General features: G+C 26.4%; 1 long non-coding RNA gene across 1 annotated transcript; it reads right to left on the reverse strand.

Moving 5' to 3' along the window:
- Nucleotides 1-124: 124 nt before the first annotated feature.
- Nucleotides 125-26,516, reverse strand: LOC149058394 (uncharacterized). Its single transcript, XR_016190358.1, has 6 exons — nucleotides 26,265-26,516; nucleotides 18,756-18,864; nucleotides 17,246-17,523; nucleotides 15,483-15,602; nucleotides 8,244-8,348; nucleotides 125-376 (listed from the first exon to the last, which is right to left on the reverse strand). It is a non-coding gene; the product is annotated as an uncharacterized LOC149058394 (long non-coding RNA).
- Between the last annotated feature and the right edge of the window lie 878 nt (nucleotides 26,517-27,394).

The following is a 27,394-nucleotide window of genomic DNA, read 5'->3' on the forward strand; positions in this document are numbered from 1 at the left end:
ATAAATTTCAAAAGTTAAAGCCATAAAAATAATAAAATATGTACATTCACGTACTTATTAGTTAATATTTATAAATATAAATTAGGAACTACATTCGCGTAGGTATTCTTCAGCGATGTATCAAATACATTACATAATAATTTCAAAGCTCCTATATCGTAATGACATTTTTGAAATGTTTATGTAAATTTGAGAAAAAAATCAAATGAAAATAAAGTATACTTACCCGTTGCGTGATTATTAAAATAAGTACACGAATCGATTAAGAGTCAAAATATAAAATATTTTTTTATTATAATATATCTTTAGTTTGACATTTTGGTAGTACGGCGAAGTTGGAATCCATCATGTGCGTACCCACTGACCTTATGGACATCTTAAAAGTTACAAAACAAATATTAATACAATATATGTAATGGAAATATTTATATATTATTTTATATACGTAATATGATAGAATATGCGTTTTATAGTTAACAACATGCAATAATTGTGACTGTATTGAGTGTATCATTATATAAAATATTATGATGTATCCATTTTGAACTTAACATTGTACAGCATATACTTGTCTCGTGCAAATCTAAAGGACCATTAAAATGTGTTGGTAATCTTATATCACTTTACCTATATGTACGATAATATTATTATTTAACATAATTTATTATAACTTATAATCATCATATTATCATGTCACTTGACACACGTACAATAGTTCCAGTCACCACGAACTTGAATTAGGAGTCTATATCAGTATAGATCCATCTGATTTATTTTTTTATTGTCGTATTTATTATTATGTTATGGCTGTAAAATATTATGAACCAACCAAAATATTTATATCATACCTACACAAAAACTGTTTCATTTAATTTAAAAGTTAAAATACAAATTGTTTCAAAAACTATTAACATATATGAAAATACTTCTTCAACGACATAATACAAAACAACATTTAAAAAAAATTGGTAATTCACATCGTTTTCATTTTTTTTTACTTTTTGAATAATTACATACATTTTTAATTTCATATTTCGAAGTAAAATATTATTGATCATATATAAAATACTAGAGCAAGTAACTAATTAATGAGTAGTTATTAGTATACTAAGTAGGTATTTAGAGTTTAGATAAATGGATTAGTAGACCAACGTTTTTCCGAAATTAATTATTAAACTTAAAATAAGTTTCACTTATAACTCGTAACCACTCGTTTAAAATTTGATTTTTTTACATAGAAATAGGAACTCTAAAAATTGGGGATTAGAATAAGGAATTATAAATGTACGTTGTCATTAAAAATGGTAATACCCTTAAAATAAGTTAAGAAAAGCTCACTTTGCGAACGTGTTGAATTCCCGATTTCTAAACGTACCTATATTTAATTGGTGTTTAATAAAATAATAAGCTATAATTTCTATCTCACATACGTACGAATTGTACGATTTAAAAATAATTTGATAACTTTAATATGTTCATGTGTAGAAATAAAATAAAACTAAATAAATAAAATATCTTAATAAGTAAATAAATAAATAATCAAATTTTCAAAAAAAAAAATTGCCATGTCAGTATACAATAATTTTATTTGAAAGTGTTAGGCATTGAAAGGGTGCCTAAATAATTATAATATAGCTAATTATATGTATTAGTAACTAACGGATGGACGGATAAAACTTATGTTTAGAAACCTAAAACGATAATGATGTAAAATAGTAAATTTTTTTAAAAAAAAATGAAGATTTTGAACAGATTAAACTTATTAAAAAATGATTTTATTATACACGTTAATAATGTTTTAAATAATCGATGTTCTTCGAATCACCCAGTCCCTACCTAAATGTATAAAATAATACATACATAGTATAAAAGTAATTGTTTTATTATTGTACTCAAGAAAGTATCTACCTATACGTATTAACGAATTCCGTCTGACAATATCTGACAATAACTTACCTATGAAAATAAAAACTCTAAGCCACAACACAATGCACATAAGATTTCAATTTGATTTTAATTATATTTTTCGCCAATAATCGAACACGTAATCACAAACGTCTTTAATGTGTATAATGCTTATGTCGTAAATCATTCAGAAGCGCTCTTTTTGTTCAATTCTGTGGGGTTATATTATCATCATTATCGTAATTCTTGGCTGATGAAATTTCTTAGTGATACGCATCTTTTCACATAATTGATTGTTACGCGTGTATAGGTAGACAAAACTATATCCTCCATTTCTTTATGATTATTGTCGAAAAACTAAAACAATAAGCTGCAGAAATCCATTTGCAGAGCAGTCAAATGAAAATATTTTAGTTTATTTTCATCATCTATATACCAGCTATTGACATACTGTGTTTTAATGTTTAATTCAAATAATAAATAAAATACGTTTTGAATATTGGTTTCTAAACGTTATTGTGTTGTTTGGACTTTGGGTAGGTGATTCATATAATATTTAACATTTGCAATAGGCTTATGATCTTAATGAGTGATAAATTACACACACACTTTATTAAGATCTATAATAGATTTCTATGAGCTATATCGTAACATTCATAACAGTTACTTGTTACTTTGATATAATAAAAAAATAATTTTATGTTAGTAGGTAGTTACTAGTTGTATAATGTATATAGTAATAAACTAATTATTAATAATAAAACAGTATCGACTTATTTAACTTTATAATTGTAATTGTAATTGTAATTTTATTTCGATATATATTTGTGTACATCAAATAAAACTAATTCTGTGATCACTGATAACATTTATTTTCAACGGATATTTCGTATAGGTACTCATCTTTAAGCATACGTATTAGAATTTAGAGGTATACTTTAACTATGTTCAGTAGCGTAGCTAGGATTTCTCTCAGTGGAGTGGGATATAAGATTTTAATTGGCATGTTTACTATACATATATTATTCATATTGTTATATAAATGTTGTATTGTGCACACAATTTGGTCTCCGGGAGGGAAATATGACCACTTTACCTTCCTTACGACACTGGCTATGTTATTAAATATGAAAATAGAACGACATTTACAAAAAAATACAAATTTGAGAATACTATCGTTTGTTATGAAAACATAGTACCTAGAATGAGCGTTTACCAAATGACGTACCTATTTAGTTAATGGTAGTAGGTAAATATGACATATTGAAAATGTTACCACATTATTTTATCGCATTGATTTATAATATTATTATTATTAAATCACTTTGTTTATACCATATAATTACTGTATTACTGATTTGTAAAATAAAATTGCTTTTTGTATTCAAAATCTATAAGTTTCGAGACATAAAAAAATCATTGGCGTCGCTTTGTTAACTGTTATTCTTTGTTATTTATAATTTTCACTTTAAAATTATTGTCAATACTCAATTGTATAAAATACTTATTTTATTATTATTAATAACATGAAAGATAGTTATTATGATTAATACAATTTAAGTTTTTAATATGTGCGTGATCTGTATATTTTAGTGTCATGGGGAATTTAAGTTTTCAAACAACTTAAAATATTATATTACGTATTTTTATATAAATGTGTAATTACTATAATTATAGCATTGCCAACATATAGATTGAAGATTAACCTACATTTGAAATGTTTAACATCATCGAGCACGTGCTTATGAGGTACCCCATTACCAATCAAATAATTTTAATAATTGCTTATGTAAATAAAGTTTAAGATATTAGATAATGCATTTTAGATTCTGAGCGGAGCGATGAATGTATTGATTTTACCATGATGTGTGTGTGTTTTTTTTTTTTTTGTGTGTCTGTCATCACGTTTTGGGGCAGTAAAAATGCTTCTATAAATTCTTAATACTTTTCTAAATAATTGATAAAAACAAACTAAAAATTAAGGGAAAAACGGGAAATTTTACGCACACTAATTTTTCGACAAAATCGATTTTAGTTTTTGATGTAACTTAAAAACAAATGACCATATTGATTTTTGAAATTTTCACCTAATATTTATATAAGTATATTCTATCCACCATGCAATTTTCAAAAAATTTCGACTTAAGTTGAACTATTCATAGGCATTTCAAATTTTCGATCATTATTAGTTTTTTTTTAATTAATATCGATAAAAATTTATTTGTTCGGTAGAAAAGCTTGAAAATTTAATACAAGGCTCTTAACATATTGTTACAATAGCAGTTGAAAAATAAAAGAAATTCATAGTCACAATTTTTTTTTATAAGCATTCAAAGTTTGAATTTTGACAAAATACGTAAAAATCACGAAAATTCACAAATCTAAGATTTAAAAATTTAATACAAGATTCCTTACAAGTTTTTCAATCTTTATCACAAATAAAAATTCCACCGGAAATTCAAATTAAATTTTTATGAGCATTTGAAATTTAAATTTTTACAACATTGGATTTTCACTTTTAGTGATTTCCTTATTTTGGCGTAACTCTAAAACAAATTACCGCAGATACTTGAAATTTTGACTGAATGTTTATATAGGCGTTTTATATACTTGATAAAATTTTCAAAATATTTAGATTTGTTTTGAGCTGTTTACTGACATTTTAATTTTTCAACTTTTTTAGTTTTTTTTTCTATAAATATCGATAAAAATTTATTTGTTCGGTAGAAAAGCTTAAAAATTTAATACAAGGCTTCGTAGCCACGATTTTTTTATATAAGCATTTAAAGTTCAAATTTTGACTAAATACGTAAAAATTACGGCAATGTTCAAATTATCTTAGATAGAAATTCATAAAAGTTTTTCTTTTTAATTCTAAGATTTGAAAATTTAATACAAGGCTCCTAACATATTTTTACAATAGAAGTTGAAAAATAAAAGAAATACATAGTCACAATTTTTTTTTATAAGCATTCAGATTTTGAATTTTTACAACATATTATGTAAAAATCACGAAAATTCGTAAATTATTTTATGCTAGAAATTCATAAAAAATTTTCCTTTTATATCTAAGATTTGAAAATTTAATACAAGGATCATTATATATTTTTACAAAAGCAATTGAAAAATAAAAGAAATATATAGTCACAATTTTTTTTTATAAGCATTTAAAGTTCAAATTTTGACTAAATACGTAAAAATTACGGCAATGTTCAAATTATCTTAGATAGAAATTCATAAAAGTTTTCCTTTTTAATTCTAAGATTTGAAAATTTAATACAAGGCTCCTAACATATTTTTACAATAGCAGTTGCAAAATAAAAGGAATACACAGTCACAATTTTTTTTTTAAGCATTCAAAGTTTGAGTTTTGACAACATATTATGTAAAAATCACGAAAATACAGAAATTATTTTAAGCTAGAAATTCATAAAAAATTTTCTTTTTATATCTAAGATTTGAAAATTTAATACAAGGCTCATAATATATTTTTACAATAAAAATTGAAAAATAAAAGAAATGCGTAGTCACAATTTTTTTTTACAAGCATTCATACAAGTTTGAATTTTGACAACATATGTAAAAATCACGAAAATTCGCAAATTATTTCAAACTATAAATTCATAAAAATGTTTCTTTTTAAATCTAAGATTTGAAATTTTTTAATAATCTATAATATATCCTAGACAGATAAACCGTCTTCGCTCAGAATCGTTTTTTGTATACAATGATATAATATCATTGGATTCAAATTTAATTACATCCATTACAGTAACCCACTTGTAACCTACTGTACAGCAGAGCGACATACACGACTTACCCGCTTTTTAAGTTTAAAAACCTTAATTTTATTTTACTGTAATTTTAGGCGATTCGCCAAAAATGTTAATACATTCACAACTTTCCTTTTGTAAAAATGTATTATTATAATGATTTTGTAGGGTTAATCCGATTTACAATTTAAATAAAAAATACGGATTTCCATTTTGAAAGAATCATAAAGTTATTAAGCTCAAGTTTTTATTGCTTAAGGAACTCTTTGATGGTACAAAACAGTATATTAAAATAAGGCTTTAAAGTAAGTAACTCAAAAATTCCAAAATTCGGAATTTGTGTAAAAATTATTAAATGAAATAAGGCCTAGTCTTTTTTATGAATCATTCTGTGTATTTTTTATGTTAAAATTCGATTTTAGCAATATTAATTCATGTATTTTTTATGAATTTAATTGTGTACACATATATAGTTCCTGTAACTTTTCTGTGCTAATTAGTAGGAACTAAAATCGGCCAAAACTTAAAAGAGATAGTAATTTTTTCATAAAATAATATATTGTTTGTTTTCATGGCTTGTATATTGTATAGTTTAAGTTATTTAGGTACGCACAATATAATTGGCCAAAATTGCTCAACGAATAGTACACCATGGCAGGACCTACTATATAACATAACTAATCATTTCGTATAAATCAACTGCACCGCATGTGTCACATACACTCATTTTGTACGCCCGAGAGTTATGTAAAGATAATATTTATACCGCATGGTCAGAGTCGAGTCGCTTAAACATTATGATTAACGTCGATTTAAATTGTTTTTTCGCGAAAACATTAATGTGCTTTTTACGAGATAAAAATCGACGGCGTTATAATAATAATAGCTATGCGCACTGCACTGGTCAGTCCGAAATGTTGAGCAATTATTTAATAATTGTCGTGTATATATACGAGACATTTACCAATAGACATAAACGAATGAAATAATTATTTACAATCGATATTGAATTTTTTTTTTTACCGTAACAACCAGGTTGGTTTGCGTATAAACATACGTATAAAAAAAAACATAATATTCACATTGACGCGAAATATTACACCCGAAGGCTTTAATATTATGTGAATATAAAATATATATATATATATATATATACATATATGTATGTATATCTAAAATAACTGTACATACAATTATGTATAGGAAAGGTTTGATAAGTATACAATACATAATATTATTATAACAACTATATCATGATACCATAGTAGCAACTACCAATATAAATACCTACAGCATTTTTATGCATGTTGCACAAATTAACGCGATACAGGTCACAAGACATGATCGCCATTATAGTCACCGATCAAATAAATCTAGTGTAATGCAATGCAACTGTAACCCGCCTTGACCCAAGGCTCTCGGGGAATTATAATTATTATTATTGTCGTACTCGCACCTCTCACGATTCAATTATTTTTACGAAAAAAAGAGCTTTGAGACCCACGATTGTTGGCGGATAGTAAACGGCTCGTAGTTATATTACATTTTTGATAGTTTTGGTGTTTTCTGTCTTGTCGTTAATTGGGAACACAAAACACATTATATATATATATAAGGTTCATGGATTCCACAGCGGTAAACCACGGAGGTTCGTGATGCTATGACGTAGGTATATATTCGAGACAACGGCCTTGAATTATACTTTTTTTATTTTTTCACTGTTGGACTACATGTCGTAATCCCTGGGTGAGCTTAATTTGTTATCGAAAGCACACAAGGAATTTGTTTTTTTGGACAACTTTCATCGGAACAATAGGGCCATTACATAAACATCCACATAATACAATCGATCTAAATTAAATTTTAGCATAATTTTACATGCTGCTGTGACTTGGACCATATTTTAGTGCTAATTATTGTGCATATTTTAATACTTAACCCATTTTTAAACAAATATTTAAAGTTTTGTACTCGTTTTGTGAATAACCCAGTTCAAAAATAATAACGCAGAATATATATACTTAACTTTATAATATAACTAAAATATATAAATGTGTACAAGGTGATTCATGACTAATTATTATGTTTAATTGGGTTATTATTATTTTGGCCTTGCATTTATTAATAATGCTTCTTTTGGTCAAACTTAAAAAATTTCTATCGATATCTTTCAACTTCAATGTATCAAAACATAATTAACTTGAATTTCTTCATTAAAATTTGAATTGACAAGAACTTAAATATTTATGGATGTCTGCTATCACGCTATACACATATTTTATATGTTTTGAACATTAGTATAGGAATGATAAATAACAGTGAATTACAGTGTGGACTGTGGATAGTGAAAATTCAAGTTATATTATAGACTTCACACTTTAAAAGTGTTGTCTTAGGTACAAAAAATTAGATTTATGGACGCTGGTGAAAAAACATAGTCAAGCATTGACAATCAGATGATAATAATATTAAATAATAATCCAATTAAAGTTAGGATATTCGATTAGACATAATACAAAAAGCTTATGTATATATTATGTACAAAGACAGTCATATTGTACTTACCTTCCTACCTACGTACGTCAGTAAAAATGTTTGACACGTGACAATTGACAGCACAGTCCCAAGTACGAAAGCCGTCATCGGGAAAGTCATCATTCGTGTTTTCAACTAAAACAATATATTGGAATGGTACGATGACTTAAGTTGAATTATAAATGTATGATAAAATATAATAAAATCAACTTGCACTGATTTCTTAACCTTTGCGCGACCTTAACCCAGTCAGCGTTCAGCAATAATAAATAGTGATTTATGAACAGTGTATACCTACACTATACACGTATGTGCTGTATGTCTATGTCAAAGACTCAGTTTTGTTTAACCGTAAACAGTCATTAGAGTCGTTTATAAAACTAATCATTTATTAATATAAATTGCAAGAGATTTTGTTTTTGACAGATATATTTTCCAAATCAGATTACATTTCGATGACGTAAGAGTTTTTTTTTATAACTTAGATTATTTTTTTTTTTTCAAAAAACGTTAAATTAAAATAATCTAACACAAAAAAATATCATTATACATCGTGTGCTTTAATGTACGAAAAATAACTGGTGCCGAATCTGGTAGGTACCAATTCGTTGAATAATAATACGCGATCATGACTATTATAATATGTACATAATATCTATGTTGCGAATTATTTTTAAATTAGTTTATATTTATTATACATCAACTGTAATTTTACAACAGCACTTACTAGTTTCACGCGCTATAATCATGTAAATGTGATGGTCAATAGTGTATTATATGATATTTTACACATACATTACTTTAAACGTCATTTCAAATTTGAAAAACACAATCTCGTGGATTTTAAGATGATTTTTGGAATTTTAAAAATCATAGCGAAGTGTCAAAACGTTTAGGTACGCTTGTCTTTTCTGAACAAAACAAACACCTTCTCCAGTAAAATCGTTAGTTATTTTGTATATTATAAATTATAATGTTTCATGATTATCGTGAAGATTCAGGGCGGATGGTAAGAATTTCACTGTTTTCATATTTAAAAAAAAAAATAACAATAAGAATTTTTAAATTATAATTTATAATTTTATTTCTGTTTAATTATGTTAGATTTATAAGCTATGTATCCATTAATTTCATTACGATCATTTGATAAAACGATTATGATAATAACTGATAACCGGAAAAAATCAACACTCAAATCGTCAGATAGGTACTCTGCAATGGCTAATACCATAAAACAACTATAGTAATGTTTTGTGATGAATATTTATAAATATATCAATTCCAAAATAATGGTTTGAAAATAGGTCGTAAGTATAATCTTATGTATAACATACTATATATATTATATATATTAGTAGGTATATATAATATAGTGTTATAGATACTTAATTATTTAATCTATGATATTATTATATGATTGAGACCTTAAAATAATTAATTTAATAGTAAATTTTTTCCAAACATATGTAAAGAAGCGTGAAATCGAGTTAGGATATTTTAATTTGTATATTTAAAGAGTTAGGTATGGTAGTAATCAAATTTATTAACTATTATAATGTAATTTAACACAACAATTATTTAAAAAATGAAAATATGTAGTAGGTACCCACATACCTACATTTTCTTAAACAGTAGTTGTGTAGGTGTATAAGTGTTATAATAAATTATAATAAATTTATTATGATAAATGCTTAAACATAATGTATTTATCCCGTTATTTTACATGGGAACCTACAATTTATATATTTAAAATGTTAAGAAAACTAGCATTTACTATACAAAACTTTTTTTTTAGTAATTTACATTTTTTTTTTATAATAGTGATGTGTCAATTTTATTAAATTGCGTATTATATTTGACGAGTTTACGATTATATAAATATTATTCAATTGTATACACTTTTACCTACTAGATATGTATCGGTGACAGTAGCTCTGAACTTGAAACTATAAATGAATAAGAAATAATTATAATTATATTTCGTCTAGACTCGTTCAACAAAAATAATTTTAAAATGATGACTTATGTATACTCAACATTTATATTTTATAATCATAGGAGGTAGACAATATAGTCGGTTGTAACATAATATCTCTTTTCAAAACTTTGTGAAATTTATCACAAGACAAAAATTACCAAATAACTTTTCAGTCTTAACTACTCCTACACTATGACTATTTCTTTCATAGGTCATTAAATTTGGTATCATACGAGATATTGACCGTGATAGAGTCTTAAACGTTTAAAAAAAATATGCATTTTGTGGTGGGACAGCAATATTAAGCAAGATTAATTCAAGATTTTTTAATAAATTACTGACATCCGTTTTGGCGACAACGTCATCGATTAAGGAAGTCTTAAAACATTTCAATACGCCTACATTTTATCGGCTTATTTATTCATATAATAAGTATCTAATTGTTTTTATGTAGGTCACATATTATCGTGGAGACAGAATTGAGACTCTAGACCGTTGACAACCCTATTTTGAAGTCATTATTGGCTAATATCTTAAAACTGCTTACAATTTATGTATTGTGACTAATGAAGACCGTGGAGTAGTATAGGGTATAATTAACCCGTCTACATTAATTTTAGTATTTCACGAAATGGAACAGCATTGTTTTCTCTGCGTTGTAAAATTTCACGATCTGGATTACATTTAAGCTGAACACATTGCTGAACTCGTTCCATCATTTGAGCGTCTACATAGTGAAACTAATAATTATAATAACGTATAATAAAGTACTGTTATTTTATTTAATAAAGAATGCTGCTTCTTTAATTTACTCAACAAATTATTATAATAATTAATTTCTATAGGTTATTATGGAATACGATAGGTGTATTTATAAGTTATAAATAATAACATATCCATGTTAGACCAGTTTTGTTGAGTTTTTGAGTAGGAAAACTTATATAAAAACTTTAAATACTGCCAGGGATATATTTGTATTTGAAAATTATAAATCCTTTTCGAAATTCAAAAGAAATATTCACCACATTGTTTTTTAATAATCATGATATAATTTTATATTTTATAGTTAAAATGAAATAAAGTAGGACGCAGCTAGAAAGAAGTTCTAATAATACTTAAAAGTTCTATTAAAATTACTAATCATAATACTGCGATTGTCTTGCCAACTGGCTACTATAACAATTGGATACCTATTAAATTTTAATAAGTTGTGTTTGCTCTTAAATATTGAATGATTTTTCTTAAATGAAACTGAAATTTATTTTTAATACTTTCTGAGTATATGTGTTTGTGTGTGTATTTAAATACATTTTAGATTCTGAACGAAGTGATGAATGTTTTTTTGTGTCTGTGTACAGCATAACTAGTCGAAATAATGCTTCGATATAAAACTTTGGGGGTGGTTTCCGATGTAAAAGTGAATATCCTTGGTGCATTATAGAGGTAAATAGTAAACAATTTCCAAAAGTTTTCAAAACAATCGAGGAAAACAGATTTTTATGCAAAACCAGTTTTCGACCAAATCAATTTTTTTATATGGTTGTAATTCAAAAACTAATCACTATAAATTCTTGAAATTTTCACCAAATGTTTATGTTAGTGATATCTATATACAGTTTAATTTTCAAAAATGTTTGACTTTTTTTGAGTTATTTATAGACCACTGAAATTTTCAATTTGTCAAACATCATTATAGGAAAAATTTAAAGTGCGTTTGAATTTTAAAATTTTTACGAAATAGCGTAACGATAACGATTTATCCTCAAACGATTTTAAATATTTGTTATTATTCAAAAAGTATAAATTGTAGATACTTGAAAATTTCACCAGTTATTAAGATTGGCATTTTCTTTACATGATTTAATTTTCAAAATATTTTGACTTTGTTTGAGATATTTATAGACGACTGAAATTTTCAATTTGTCTGAAATTTTTTTTTTGAAGTGTCGATAACATTTTTTTGGCCCTTTCAAAAAACTTGAAAATTTAGTACACAGTTCCTCATAAGTTATTCTTATAATGATTAAAAAATTATAAGAATACATTGATAAAATTTTTTTAAATTATTATTCGAAGTTTAAATATTGACAAAAATTCGTCAAAACCATGAATTTTTTTTTTTGTGTCTGTCATCACGTTTTGGGGCAGTAAAAGTGCTTCGAATTTTGACTTCAGTACCTTATTCGATCATAAAGTGAATCTAGTTGGTACTTTGGGGGTCAAAAATAAAAATTTCTTAATATTTTTCTAAATAATCGAACAATCGATAAACAAACTAAAAGTTAAGGGAAAAACAGGAAATTTTACGTACAATCAGTTTTTGACAAAATCGATTTTGATTTTTGATGTAACTTTAAAACAAATGACCATTGATACATGAAATTTTCGATCATTATTAGTTTTTTTTAAATTAAAATCGATAAAAATTAATTTTTTGAGTAGAAAATCTTGAAAATTTAATACAAGGCTCTTAACATATTGTTACAATAACAGTTGAAAAATAAAAGAAATTCATAGTCACAATTTTTTTTTATAAGCATTCCAATTTTGAATTTTGACAAAATACGTAAACATCACAAAAATTCGCGAATTGTTTTAAGCTAGAAATTCGTGAAAAATTTTCTTTTTAAATCTAAGATTTGAAAATTTAGTACAAGATTCTTTACAAATTTGTCAATCTTTTTCACAAAAAAAATGTCTACCGGAAATTCAAATTAAATTTTTATTAGCATTTGAATTTCAAATATTGACAAAAATTCGTCAAAATCATGAATATTTGCGAATTATTTTGTAGTTCAAAATTCATAATATTATTTGTATTTATATCTAAGGTTATAAAATTCAACACTAAGTTTTCCATAAGTTTTTCTTCAAACATAGAGAAAATTTGAAGCGTCATTATAGGAAAAATGTTTTGAGCGTTTGAGTTTTAAATTTTTATTAAATCGCGTAATGATAACGATTTATCCTCAAACCAGATATAATATGTACATCTATGATATCTATGATAATATAAGGTATTATGAATTATGATAACTACATGCAATGTTTTTGGAAAAATTGGTTAACCATGCCTTATGCAAAATGCGTCCTAATTGAAAAATAAAATATTTGTTTCAAAATAGAATGTACGACAATATTTAAATATAATATATTATCCTAGGCTGACAAATCATCTCCGTTCAGAATCTTTTTTCGTATACAATGATACCTATCATTGCATTCAAATGTAACCTACCCTAGTCAGAGGTCCACCCCACCCCCTAATGTACAGCAGAGCGACATCCACTTACCCGCTTTTTTAAATGTATTTTTACATAACAGCTTACAACTTAACATAAACGTTTAAAATTATTACTTTATTTTTACAGTCTGGTAAACATGTTTTGAATAATTGATAGATTTGAACGATCTTATATTACTATGTCGTGGTAAATAGACTCAATTGTAGGAATGACTATTTTTATACATCGGAGTTTTCCATCCAAGACCACCAGAATGACATCCAAAAATGGGGAGATAAATGGAAAATAAAACTGAACCCTCAAAAAAGCACAGCAGTCCTTTTCACTAATCGTCGTCTCAAAACTCCCGGCAATTTAAAATTGTACGGCAATAGCATTCCTTGGTCACCTAGTATCTAGTATCAAATACCTCGGCGTAATATTAGACAGGAAATTAACTTGGAATCCACACATCACCTCTAAACTACAACAAGGCTACCAGAGACTAAAGATACTTTATCCATTGATAAACCGACAATCATCTTTAAGCTGGAAATGTTCTATTTTGCTATACAAACAAATATTACGATCACTACTTTTATACGGAGCCCCTGTGTGGGGGAATTGTGCTAAGACCCACATACACAAAATACAAATATTTCAATCTAAAGTCCTTAGGACAATATCCAACGCCCCATGGTTTATACGTAATGCTGCACTGCACACGGACTTCCAGCTACCATCTATAACTGATTATATAAAGAAATTAACAATCAACTTCTTCAACCACTTACAGTCTGCCAGCAGCGCGAAATACTACAACCTAAGTGTACCTCCTACTGTACGCCGCCGCCGTCTCAAGCGTGGACGTCCACATGACCTTCTACGCTAATTTGTCTATTGTTTTGTTTATTCTATCATTTATTAATTCTTAATAAATCTTAATTGTACATACCTATTCTGTATATAATAATATAATTAGTTCTAAGTTTATCAAACGTTGTTTAATTTCTATATTATCAATAATTACTATTCTGTAAATATTTTATGTTAACCTTTTTCAAAACGTCAAAATATTATATTCTTTTAGCCTTAAGTTTAGATGACCAATAATTGTCAGGAAAACTTTATAAATAATAAAAAAAAAAAAATACATCGGAGTTTTCCAAAAAATATTCTGCTTTATATAAAGTAATTAAAAATTTATATTTTCTCTAAGAAAGTAAAATTAAATAAATTATGACGATAGAAAATACTAAATCTTTTTTTTAATATTGAGTATCTTACGTCAAATAGATTACTTTTTATATTATATATATATCAATATACTCATTTTGTATAATAATTTTTTAAGATATATTTTTTTTTCAAGCTTCGGCAACTGAGGCCATTTGCTGTAGGTTGGTTGGTACTGTTGGTGTTTGGGACTGTAGGTTTATAGAATACTTTAGATAATTGTTTATTCACATAAATAAATGGATAGCAAATAACTAAAATAATTTTAAATTAATTTAGATGTTTTATTACTTAACGGCAAGTGGCAATACTCAACCTAACGACGCTATCAGTTTCCACCACCTACAACCTTGCCTTATTCTAATACGCCTACTTATTTGACCAAAAAAATATTATTAAGTAAATTGAATATTGATCTGGATTCTAATTTGTCTTTGTCGTATGTCGTAATATTATACTATTATTATGACCATTGGCCTGTAACCTTAATCAATGAAAACTATGTGAAAAAAAAGACGGAAGTGGGGGCACAATTGTAGACGCCCTTGGTCTTGGTTCTAGTTGATAACTCTACAATACCCTCGACGAGCACTCAAATTACCCCAAAAAATGTTACTTAAATTGCAGTTTTTACTGTAATTTAATCGTTTATTTTTATCTAATTTTTTTATATTTGTGTATTCCTGGATGCTCTTTGAAATTTTAAAATATCTAAAAAATAGTTGATTTCAAAGGGTAATAAAATATTATTGGCAATATTACCAATTTGTACATGATATTAAATAATAAAGATTAAATTTTTATAAAAGACGAATGTAATAGTCATAATACCATCGCAACACTCAGCATCGAAAATCAACCAATCAATCGTGGCACGAACAACTTTCTAAAGGAAGGCATGTTGATTTATATTATGCGTATTACGATCAGGTCGCTGCTGTAAACCATACTCTGCAAAAAACGTACATACTTCAAATGTATTATTTTTATATGGATTGCTGCAATTCATTAGGAGTCTAAATAGTTAGTATAGGAAATTCCGGAAAAAACTCTATGATGGATGTAAGACACTAGTAAAAAAAATGATTAATATTTTTAAATAAAAATAGATAAGATTAATTATACACGTTATTCTTACTATATAGTATATACAGTATACACCACCATGCCTCCCCTCATAATATTAAAAACTCTCTTGAATTGTATTTCAAATACATATGTACTTAGAATCTTGAATGCTTGAATGAAAAAGTATTTAATTATAATTTTTAATACATTTAAATGATTTATTATGAGAACTCTTCATGACCGTAAATTGTATAAGTAAGTATTTTTCACTTTTTCATAACGGTTGCATACGAGTTGATTTCCATGTACATATTTACTTTAATCGATACCAGTGAATCGATTCTATGACAATTAGGTATGTCGGCATATCGCATATATGAGTATAGTTTCTTTTTTTGCTGTATATCAGTGGAATATGAGAAAAAATAAGTAGCTATTTATGAGGGAAATGAATAATAAATAATAAATAATGATGCATTATATAATATAGTATAACCAAAACATTATTGACAAATACAAATTTTTGGAAGCGACGTGCTTCAAATTTTTATCTCCCCCACAATAGTCCTTATATATGAAAAGTCAAATACGACATTGTTCAAATTAAATAGTTTAAAAAAAGAGTTGTCAGCCAATATCCCCGTGGTGTTTCCTAGATAATGTTAATAGACGGAAGTTAAGAAATAATTTATGTTTGTGCTGGAAATCAACTCATCATTCATAAAGAATTTCGTTTTATACATTTAAGGTACAAATGAGTATGTAAGTAGTTAATACTTAACATATATAGTAAATATTAATCTAGTACATATCCACAGATTACAGGCAATATATTGTCAATATCTAATTTATAATTGTTTTCATTTTTTTGTTATAAATAAAATTATAATATGATTTAATTACAGAACCGTGTCCTACTACTTGGCTAATGTTTATCCTCTCTTTAACTCCAAGTGACCGGTATTCGATTCAACTATAGAATAATATATTGAAATATATACATAATACGGTATAAAACAGTTAGTTTTCGATTTTTTTCAAACGATTCGCAGGTATTCACTCTCAGCAGCCAACAAAACTTGCCGCACGCCGTGTATAATATAATACATATCATCTGCAGCTGGCTGTTTAAACGATTGTACACTTTTAAATTTTAACGTTTCGGCTGCATAAATAATTATACTATTTGATGGAAATCTTCGCCGTATAACGGCGAAATTGCAGCGTACTTCAGCGCTGTAGGCGCAATTAAACTTCACTCGTCCAGTCGTCCACCTATTCGCTCCGTATAAATGATTAATTATGATAATTCCCACCAACCGAATCTACTTTATAACGTGTGCAGTTGTAGGTAGGTACCTATACTATATAATGCACGACCAGCTAATATGATGTAGTTGAGTCATCGACCAATGTGTTTCGACACGTATAGGTACCACAGTGGTTGTTCCAGATGTGTCATATTAGTTTAGCCGTTTTTCGTGTATTAGGTTGTTACTTTTTACGTCATACGTTCATACGCATACCTATATATAGTTCTTTTCGGAGAAACTTCCTTCTGATAATATTATACAATCGTCTTGTCCGTTGAACTTTTTCAAGCTCGTCTTCTATGTGCAGACAAAGTCCGGGAAAAGTCCTCTTTTAAAAAGTTGAAAATATTCCAAAAATAACCTCTTGCACAATGTTTTTATAAAGAGATAGATTTTAAAAAATGTTTTTCTTTTGGACCATGCCCGATTATTCTCGACTAGGATACAGTCGTTTTTTTTTCACGTACTTGATTTGACAACAGTTAATTTTCCTAGAAATTAAAGTGTTGCGTTATTATAATAGCAAACTAAAGAAAAGTAAGTGAAGTAGTCTTTTCTGATAACTATAGGGAAAATATTCCAATTTAAAAATTTAAGTCCATTATGTGACGGAAACGATACATTTAATTAAATATAACAAAATTATATAATTATGTAATTATAAATTATATAATATCAATGTAATCGAAATATTCGAAATTGAGTATTGAGTATGTAAATATTAAAAATAAAATTAGGTGATTGTAACTATGTTAAAAATTGTGTATAAGTAGAGTAAAAAAAAAAAGTGATGATTATGTTAGTTATTACAGCGCTTTATATTGTTTATAATGTTATGAGTGATTGATTTTAGGAAGACATAGACCATTCTTTGTGTCATTCTGTCAGTAGAATGTTGCATTGTTCGGATAATTAACAATCAAATAATAAAAAATTGGTCAGTTGAGTTTAATATTGTTCGCGTTAATTTTGAGTGTAAAATTCCGAAAGCTTAACCACCATTAAGGGATTTCTTTTCCGCAATTAATTTTAAGTTATCTTCCATGCCAAAAAGCGGTTAGTCTCATCTACTCATATTAAATAGGTTCATGTGAACACTAATAATAAAACTCAATGATTTTCAGATATTTGTTTAGAAATGTACTAAAACAGTATAATACCAAGCTGTTTTGGAAAAAAACGTAATCCCATACCATAACTTAACTATAAGTAATATTACAACAGTCAAATAAATAACAAAAAATCCAAATAAAATTTTTAAATTAGAAGGCACATTTGTATTCAATAATGTAAGTACTGTACCTATTAGTTACTGTTATCGGTATGGCAATAGTTTTCTTTCGCAACAATATCTAAAATAAGTTCCCATATAGTAGTACTTATAGGTATGCTAGACAATTTCATCCCACAGAGAAACTTTCTCGCAGTGAGATATTAAATGTTCATTTAAGTATATTAATATTATTTAAAGTGCCCTACTGCCCTATGCTATATAATATATGTAATTACATAAGGAAATGAAGACCAAAATATTTATTACGATATTGTTTTTAGATTTGTTTTGATAAAATATATAATTGAAGGTTTCGGGACTTGAATTTTCAATAGATTACGATTTTGTCATATTATTTGAATTGAACATACAATTTTTTAAACCGTGTGAATTATAAATAATTATAATAATCATGTATGTATTTTATAAACAACAAAATAATATACTTACCATTTAATGAGTGCTTTCGTCATGAACAATACCTATTGTTTTTGTGCGCCTTAAAAGTGGTTTCTATTTCCTTGGTGTATTCTGTCTTGCCTATGTTTGACGTCCATACCTATAGTTAAAAATTAAAAATGAATGAAATATGCATTTATTTTTATTTAATTATAATAAACAGTAATGGTATTGTACAAAAATACATTCGATTGAATAAAATCTTAATCTTTGTATATTAAAAATACCAACCATTATTAGAACGACTCAAGGCCATATTTTAAAGTCGTACCTTTATACCTTAAAAAAATATTTAAATGAATAATAATAAAATATTATATAATATTTTTTTTAATTTCAATATATATTTTCTTTATTATTATGCGTTCGATTTAAAAAAATAAATACATAAACACTATGAACTAAGAATTTTTTTTCTAGTTGTTTATATTTCATACAATTTTTCGCACAATAATTATACAGATGTTTAACAAATGTGATGCAGAGTATGCTTAGCCACATAATTATCTATAATTTACTTGGCTACATTTATTGCCTGGTTTAAATAATATGATTGAACTTACTTGGATCTGGTGCTATTTAATTTAATATGTAAATAAAAAATATAAAATATTTAATTTGGACTATATACAAGAACTAAATACAGAGAATAATTTTTAAAAGCTCGTAGAGTGTGATTTTAATTTATTTTATAACATTTACTGCAATTTTACCAGGCAAATAGTTAGGTCATTATATTATTAAGAATAAGGGAGAATACAAGAGTCCACGTTTCTTAATTTAAAATATAATTTTTATCTTTTGAACGTTGGTTTATTTTTAATAAGTTTTAATGTTCTGTCATGGTATCTTTACCATACTTTTTCTGAATTCCATTTCCGATGTATTTGGCATACTATTAATTCGATTATCAGTCTCTGCCTTGCTATTGTCCGTTCCCTATTACTTCCGTATGGTTGCGTATTCGTTCTAAAGGTCATCTCTAGCAAGATTCGCAAATTCAGCTAATTATCGAGGGAAAAAATTGAGGAAATTTTTATGACCACCGATTTCGCCGTGAATTATATTGTGCCATTGATTAAATATAATATTTATGTAATAATGTAATCAATAGTAGTTATACGTATATATTATATCTGTAAATCGTTATGTAGGTACTTATGTATAATTATTAATATTTAAATATTTGAAGAGTTGCGATAGCCGTTAATGCAAAATACGATCTAATCAATAAATATTTGAACAGTCATAGGAGTTTTCGATCTTAAAAAAATGTTTGAATTTATTGGTTTACTAAAACTGTTTGTATTTAAAGTGCTCAAATAGCCCTAATGAATATTGGAATAACAGTCACAATATGAAAGTAGGACATTTTTAATAATCATCGTACCTACTTAATAATATTAAACACTTACGATAGGATACAGTTTAAATGAATCAAAGTCGAAAACATATTATTATTTTATATATATTTTTGGAGGCTATAAAATATGTCTGATTTCCTTGTAAATTATTGTTTTCAAATAATATGTTAAAACTGTATACAATATCAAATATTCAAACGTTTTTGAAGAAGGAGAAGTGAATGTCAATAATTAACTACCAGAAGATCTAAATTCAAGTGATATTGCATGTATGAGATACGCCCCGTTAAGCACAGTTGATGCAGCCAAGTGAAGTTTTTCAATACACAACAATTTGTTCAGTAATAATTGCAAAAAATGAACGTTCAAACATAATATTAAGGCATTAGGGAACAATATTCTGCTATGCAATAATGTACCTATTATATTAGCCCCAACATTTTTTATTTAGCATTTTTGTAAGTAAAAAGAAGGAACCTTTCTATTTTTCTTTTTATTATCAGAGATAAATTGTAACATTTGTAACCAATCATGTTGATTTGGTTATCAGTAAATTAAATTTCTTACTCCTGAGTCCTGAATGATTTAAAAATTTATGTTCGCACTTGAACTTTATAATATTAGTAACGAAGATAAAGAAATCAAATAAAGTTATATTTATTAAACCGTTTGACAGTGACAACAATAATTGGGATAAACAATGGAACAACAATAGCAACCAAGAGAAAACATTCTCCACAATTATTTAAAAAATTTACTGGAAAACTACTAACAATAAAATCATTTATTGATAAAATATTACAATGTAGGTATCGAAATTTCAAAATTTTAAATTTTAAAACTCAAGTATACTGAAGTTCCAAGTTTATTCGTCCTAATTGTCATTTAGATACATACCTACACTTTTTTTTAAATCATTTAATTAACAATAGTTTGTAACGCCAAAATAAACTCCATAAATAGTATAACAAATCGAAGTATCTGAAGATAATAATATGGTCTCAGGTCTTTAAGCATACCTCATTAAAAACGTTGAAACTTAGAATTTGAATAATTACAAAATAGTTAAAGCTTCAGGCGATAAAAGGGTCACCCATTAACTCGGTGAATATAATATATATTATACACGAATTACTGATCAATTTAAGTCAATTTACTTTTTTTTCCGGATATCATACTCGTATTATAGATATAATCTTCAATAAAGTTGTCATTGTCGAAAATTCGTTGCAGAATAATGGGTGTATCTACATAAGTCTACTTTAACTGATGTCGTAAATCTTATATACTATTATTATTATCGCATCAATCCTTTTATCACGCATATTCCAAAAATTTAGAGACCTTGGATATGTATGTGGCAATTTTTTCCTCACCCAGATTTAGGCGCACAACCTATATATAATACAAAATATAATAATCTAACATCTACATCACACCACACTTTATTCTATAGTCACCACAGTTGTAATAAAGTGTGACATATATAATGGTATTATAACCGTTTTTTTCTAGTCATTTTTTCGTTATATCATCTAAAGATAATCGCGTGATTATGTATTTTGTGACGTTATTGCCGTTTTTTTTTTTTAGTAAAATAGACGAAATAAAAGGAATTTAAAAGTGTTAAACTTATAAAAAAAATGTATTAGATAACTTACATAATTCAAGCATATTACTTTTTTAGTACCATTGTATAATGTATAGGTAGGTACAACAATAATATTAATATTATTTTTGTTTTATATTATAATTGTCATATTTTTTGGTATGATCAGACGCTGATTTTACAACACCACTAAGGCAGGGAAAGTTAGGCTATGAGGCTAAACCATCTAAAAAATTGTCGTTGAATAAACATTTATTTTTTAAAAAAAGGTAATAATAATTAAAACCCGTCAGGCAATCAAAAATACCATATAAGGTACATTATATCATATACAATTTCATGAAACTTCAAAAATTGTAAACGAGAGGATAGACAAGACTTAGATAATTGAAGTTGATCATGTGAATTAGTCAGTATCTAATTAAAATCACAATTATTATTATAGGTATTTTTTTTTTTTTGTACTACAGAAGGAAGTCCTGTGGCGATACAAACTTCGGTTTTTCATATGAAAATTCTGCTTTGTCAGTGTAAATGATAACTCTCTAAAAAAAGTTGATATAGCAAAATCGAAATTTGTACCAATTATTTTACTTTATGTAGGTACTAAGAATAATTAGGTCTGAGTCAATGAGTTTGGAAGATATGGGGGTTATGTTAGCTCAAACAATCGTATGATTATATAATTTTAATGTATCAACATTAATAATTTATACAAATGGTCCAAGTATTTGAAGTATTATAAATACTAGATCCAACATTCAACTGTTCTATATTTTTATAAAATCATTTGTAACTTTTTAAATATTACTGTCTAGCTTAGAATAAACTTTTTAATGACTGAGAAACTATTATTTCAAATTTTCGAATAAGTATTTCAACATTTTCAAAAAAATTACCTACTAAATAATTTACAGTAAATAAAAAGGGAAGTGGTTTTTATTTGAAAAACAGACATTTATGTTACCACGGGATACTTCTTAAGTGTTCTTTAGTGTATTATAGTACCTACAAAAATCAGAATTTGAATAATAATTGCATTCTTAATGGAAAAAAATTAGTAATGAGCAGCATGTACCAAACATTAGTGAATCGCCGCATGTATACAATATAATGTATTTAATATGTTTATTTATTTAGCTAAGTATATTGAGTTATTTATTTACTATTAAATGTGTTTTCAGATAATATTCACAGATGTCGTTAAAAATATAATTAATCTCTGATTCTCTTGTTAGCATGAGTGCGTGACCACAGATCGAATATTGGAACATTACACATAACAACCTATATTGTAGTGCTAGATTATTATTTACCATCAATATTTTTGTTTAGGTAGAATAGATAGCAAGATATCGTGAAGAATAAAGTTTTATTCTTCACGGTAGGATACATTACGCTTATAAAATATAAATACTTATGTATATGAATTTCATCATTTAAATAAAATAGATGTGCATTATTAAATTAGGATAAAAGGAGAAGTAGGTATACAAGGTAAACCATCTTTTATAGCATTTAATATTAGGTACCTATACGTGTATTATAGCCATTAGGTATTTATCAATTTTCAAGACGTTCGCTAAAAACATTACAGTGATCTAAGTGGGATGACTCGATCTCCAGATTGACACCCATATAGGTTAGATTATTTAATTTAATTGTTAATAATTGCCAAATTGTTAGTGAAAACAAATGAAAAAATTTAATTTACAAATATTATATAACAGTTTTAATATTATATCCAATAATTAATTAACATTTGACAAAAAAATAAACTCGCCTATTAATACGATTTTTGAGAGGAATTTTTACTTATTAATAATACGTGCGTAGGTATAAATAAAGAATATACACACCATTAATAATACGTTAATTTCGCCCCACTTTGACTAATTGTCATAATTTATTATTTCTTTATTATGATCCTGATCGCGAGTTTGACGATGTGTAACAATGTTATAAATTATAATAATAACTATATTACCGAATCGCTTATCATAATCGTATCAAATAGTAATATTAGGTATTATCATAATAAACATTTACTATAATCTATTATTTCCAAACTATATTAAAAAACACCGTTTTAAGTTAACACGCCTTTAAGCCTTTTTCTATACTTACTTGTTTTCTTAAACGATTATAAATTATTATTATTATATGCTTCACTCATTATTCATGCCGAAGTGGCTAAGTGTATATATAATATATATACCTAACATGAATAATTAGCAATTAATATTCGTCGATGGTGAGTACCTATTGGGTTCTCTGTAAACACTAAAATAATTATTTGTTGTAATATAGTAGATACGACCTAATCAATATTCATACTAAACAGGTACTAAACAAAATGGAAGTTAAAATTATATGGATACCTATGACAAAATATTATTTACAGAATTTAACAGAATAAGTTATCTGAAAGTTACCTGACCTAACATTTAAAATACCCTCTGGCTACGCCACCGTATAAGTTTAATACCTCTACATTTACTTTAAATATCCGTTTCGATCTGTTTGTAACCATCATCGGTGTATCGCATTCTTATGTAATATATATTTTATTAAATTAATTGTACATAGGTACTTAATTATTTCAATTGGGTACTTTCTATTTATTTAATCTTTTTCGTGCGTAAAATATCATAAGTACCTAGATGGCTTGATAGTTTTTTTTACTTAAAAATTTGATATTAACTTAATATTATATTAATGTGGATACTTGCAGCTATACCATCATCAAAATCACAAACATCGTATATTAATTTAGGCCAGAACGTAATAATATAATTTCTATAATACAACATCTTTTAAAATGAAAATACAATTTCGTTCTTTATTACTTTCATATTATACATATTCCATTCTATTAATATTAATAATAATAAAAATTCGTGATCTCGTATCGTGATTGTTTTATTACGATCGCCGTTAATAAACTCTTACAATATTATATATAGGTAGGTACCTATAGGTATCTATTTAATTTTAATTTATAGTAATAATATACATATAGTAGGTATACACATCAAAACAGGGTCATTTAAAATAAAAAATAAAAACAAAATAGTCAGTTCAAAAAATAAAAATTATGGAAATTATGCATAACGAAGCACTAATTACATAATATGTAGTAGGTGGGTATATTATAATTTCTTAATTTATACTTATAATTTTGTATACCCATAGTTTTGTGGCACGAGATGACCCCTTAGATATTCAATTTCAAATATTTGTTTCTACCTACTATATTTCATCAAAGATTATTATATATATTACTATATTAGTATTATTACTTATTCGCAGTAGATCAGTAGAAAGATCTGAAATAATCAATGCAAAAGTTCGTCGATTTTTAAGAACTAAATAGGTACCTACGGTCCTACCTATCAAATTCTAAAACATAATAAACTGAAACTTTACATCTTATTAATTTACACATTACATTATTATTTATTACAATATCTATTTTCAAATGCTTAAAACTAAGTATTATTTATTATCTCTAAATAATTAACTTACCTATATCTGTGTAGATATGGACATATGTACCAAACTACCAAAATAACTTAACATATTATTGATTACCTTTTGTTGAACGCTTCTTCGCATAAGTAGAGACCGGATTTATATTATGCATTTTAAATTGTAAAATATGCATGCAAACACATGCACTAAAAAAAGTCAATATATGCAAGAAAAAAAAGCAAAACATGCAAAATAATTTTTGACTATACAGCTATTTATTTATTGTAAAGTTATAAAATCAAAATCAAAATTATGAAAAAATAAATAAACTACAATATTATATTATATAATGATGATAAAAATGAATTAAAATGAAAAAATATACCTACCATTTATTCGATATTGGAAAAACAATAAGTAACAATAATATATTCTATATTAACCTCGGTTAAATTATGACGGTGGTTTGTGAGAATATGTTTGTATGCAAAAAAACTTACAAATTTTCTATGGTAGGTATTATTATTTGCTTTTTCAAGAACTTTAGATGCTAAAAGATACGATTTATATGGTGAATCAAGATTTAATTTTCCAACAGTAAAGTTCGCGATATAAATTTGCCTCGTGGGTCAATAGTTTCATTGACACAAAAATATACGAATGAACTTCCTATATTTCTGGTATTTTTTTTAAAACGTCTATGTAACATTTGATTACATAATTCTTCCTTAGGGTACTTTCATCAGGTATATGTAGATGAGTATATTTTTCTAAAAAATATCTGAAATTGGTATTTTGTAATTTATGCAGTGGTTTATTAGAAGCAGCCAAAGCTGCTGAACAAAGGTCTTGGAAAAATACTGATTGATTTTCATCTAATGTTGACTATTGATTAACAAATGTTTGTTAAGAAGTGGGAGTTTTCGAATATTTTTCGTGTAAAACTGACTTAACGTGCTGATCAATTAAAAATTTTTTTTGTACTTCAACTAGGTACTTTATTACAATATTGACAAAAAAATGAATTATTATTTAAGGATTTGAAAACCTCACCTGATTTGTTATACGGTTCAATCCATTTTCTAAGTGATGGTAATTTTGAACTTGGACACATTGGCATTGATAAAAATAACTAACTCAAACAATTTTTTATAAAATGTATACGTTTTTATAAACCGTTGGTCGTTGACTATTGCCGAATGTATGCTTCGAACTACAGTCGTCAGGATAGCAGTTCGTAGTGTTCTGTAGTATTGACGATAAGTCGATACTTCGATAGTGCTAGACAAAATTGATAAGATAAAAATATACGATAGGAAAACCAGTATGCAATGAATAGTGAATACCTACCTAACGAAATATTATACTTTTTAAAATATTTTCAATTTATAATTAATAATTGCACATACAGTCATAAAATTAAATTTAAAAATTAAATTAAATGTATACCTGGTGTATACGAACTATGCAAAAACATGCATTTTTATATAAGATATGCACTCGTACCAAAATATGCAAAAATATGCAAAATAAAAATTTGTAATATTATTTATTTAAGTATGATTGGTGAAAACCCATTTACTGCATGTAATTGCTTATACAAATATGAACATGCATTATATGTAAAATTCGGTCTTTATTCATATTTCATAAGCAAAGATTCTAATATACTTATTTAGATTCTGAGCGGAGCGATGAATGTGTTGATTTTACCATGTGTTTTTTTTTTGTGTATGTCATCACGAATTTGGGGCAATAAAAATGATTCGATTTTTGACTCCAGTACCTCGTTCAATCAAAAAGTGAATCTAGTTGGTACTTTAGGGGGGGCAAAAGTAAAAATTTCTTAATACTTTTCTAAATAATCGAGAAAAACAAACTAAAAATTAAGGGAAAAACGGGAAATTTTACGCACACTCATTTTTCGACATCGATTTTGGTTTTGCAAAACAAATGACCATATATACATGCAATTTTCACCGAATATTTCTATAAGTAAAGTATATTCTATCCACCATGCAATTTTCAAAAAATTTCGACTTAAGTTGAACTATTCATAGGCATTTGAAATTTTCGATCATTATTAGTTTTTTTTTAAATTAATATCGATAAAAATGTATTTGTTAGGCAGAAAAGCTTGAAAATTTAATACAAGGCTCTAAACATATTTTTACAATAGCAGT

The sequence above is a fragment of the Diuraphis noxia genome, unplaced genomic scaffold, assembly GCF_037042655.1.
Source record: "Diuraphis noxia isolate RWA-SAM2 unplaced genomic scaffold, SU_Dnox_SAM2 contig0002, whole genome shotgun sequence".
NCBI lineage: Eukaryota > Metazoa > Arthropoda > Insecta > Hemiptera > Aphididae > Diuraphis > Diuraphis noxia.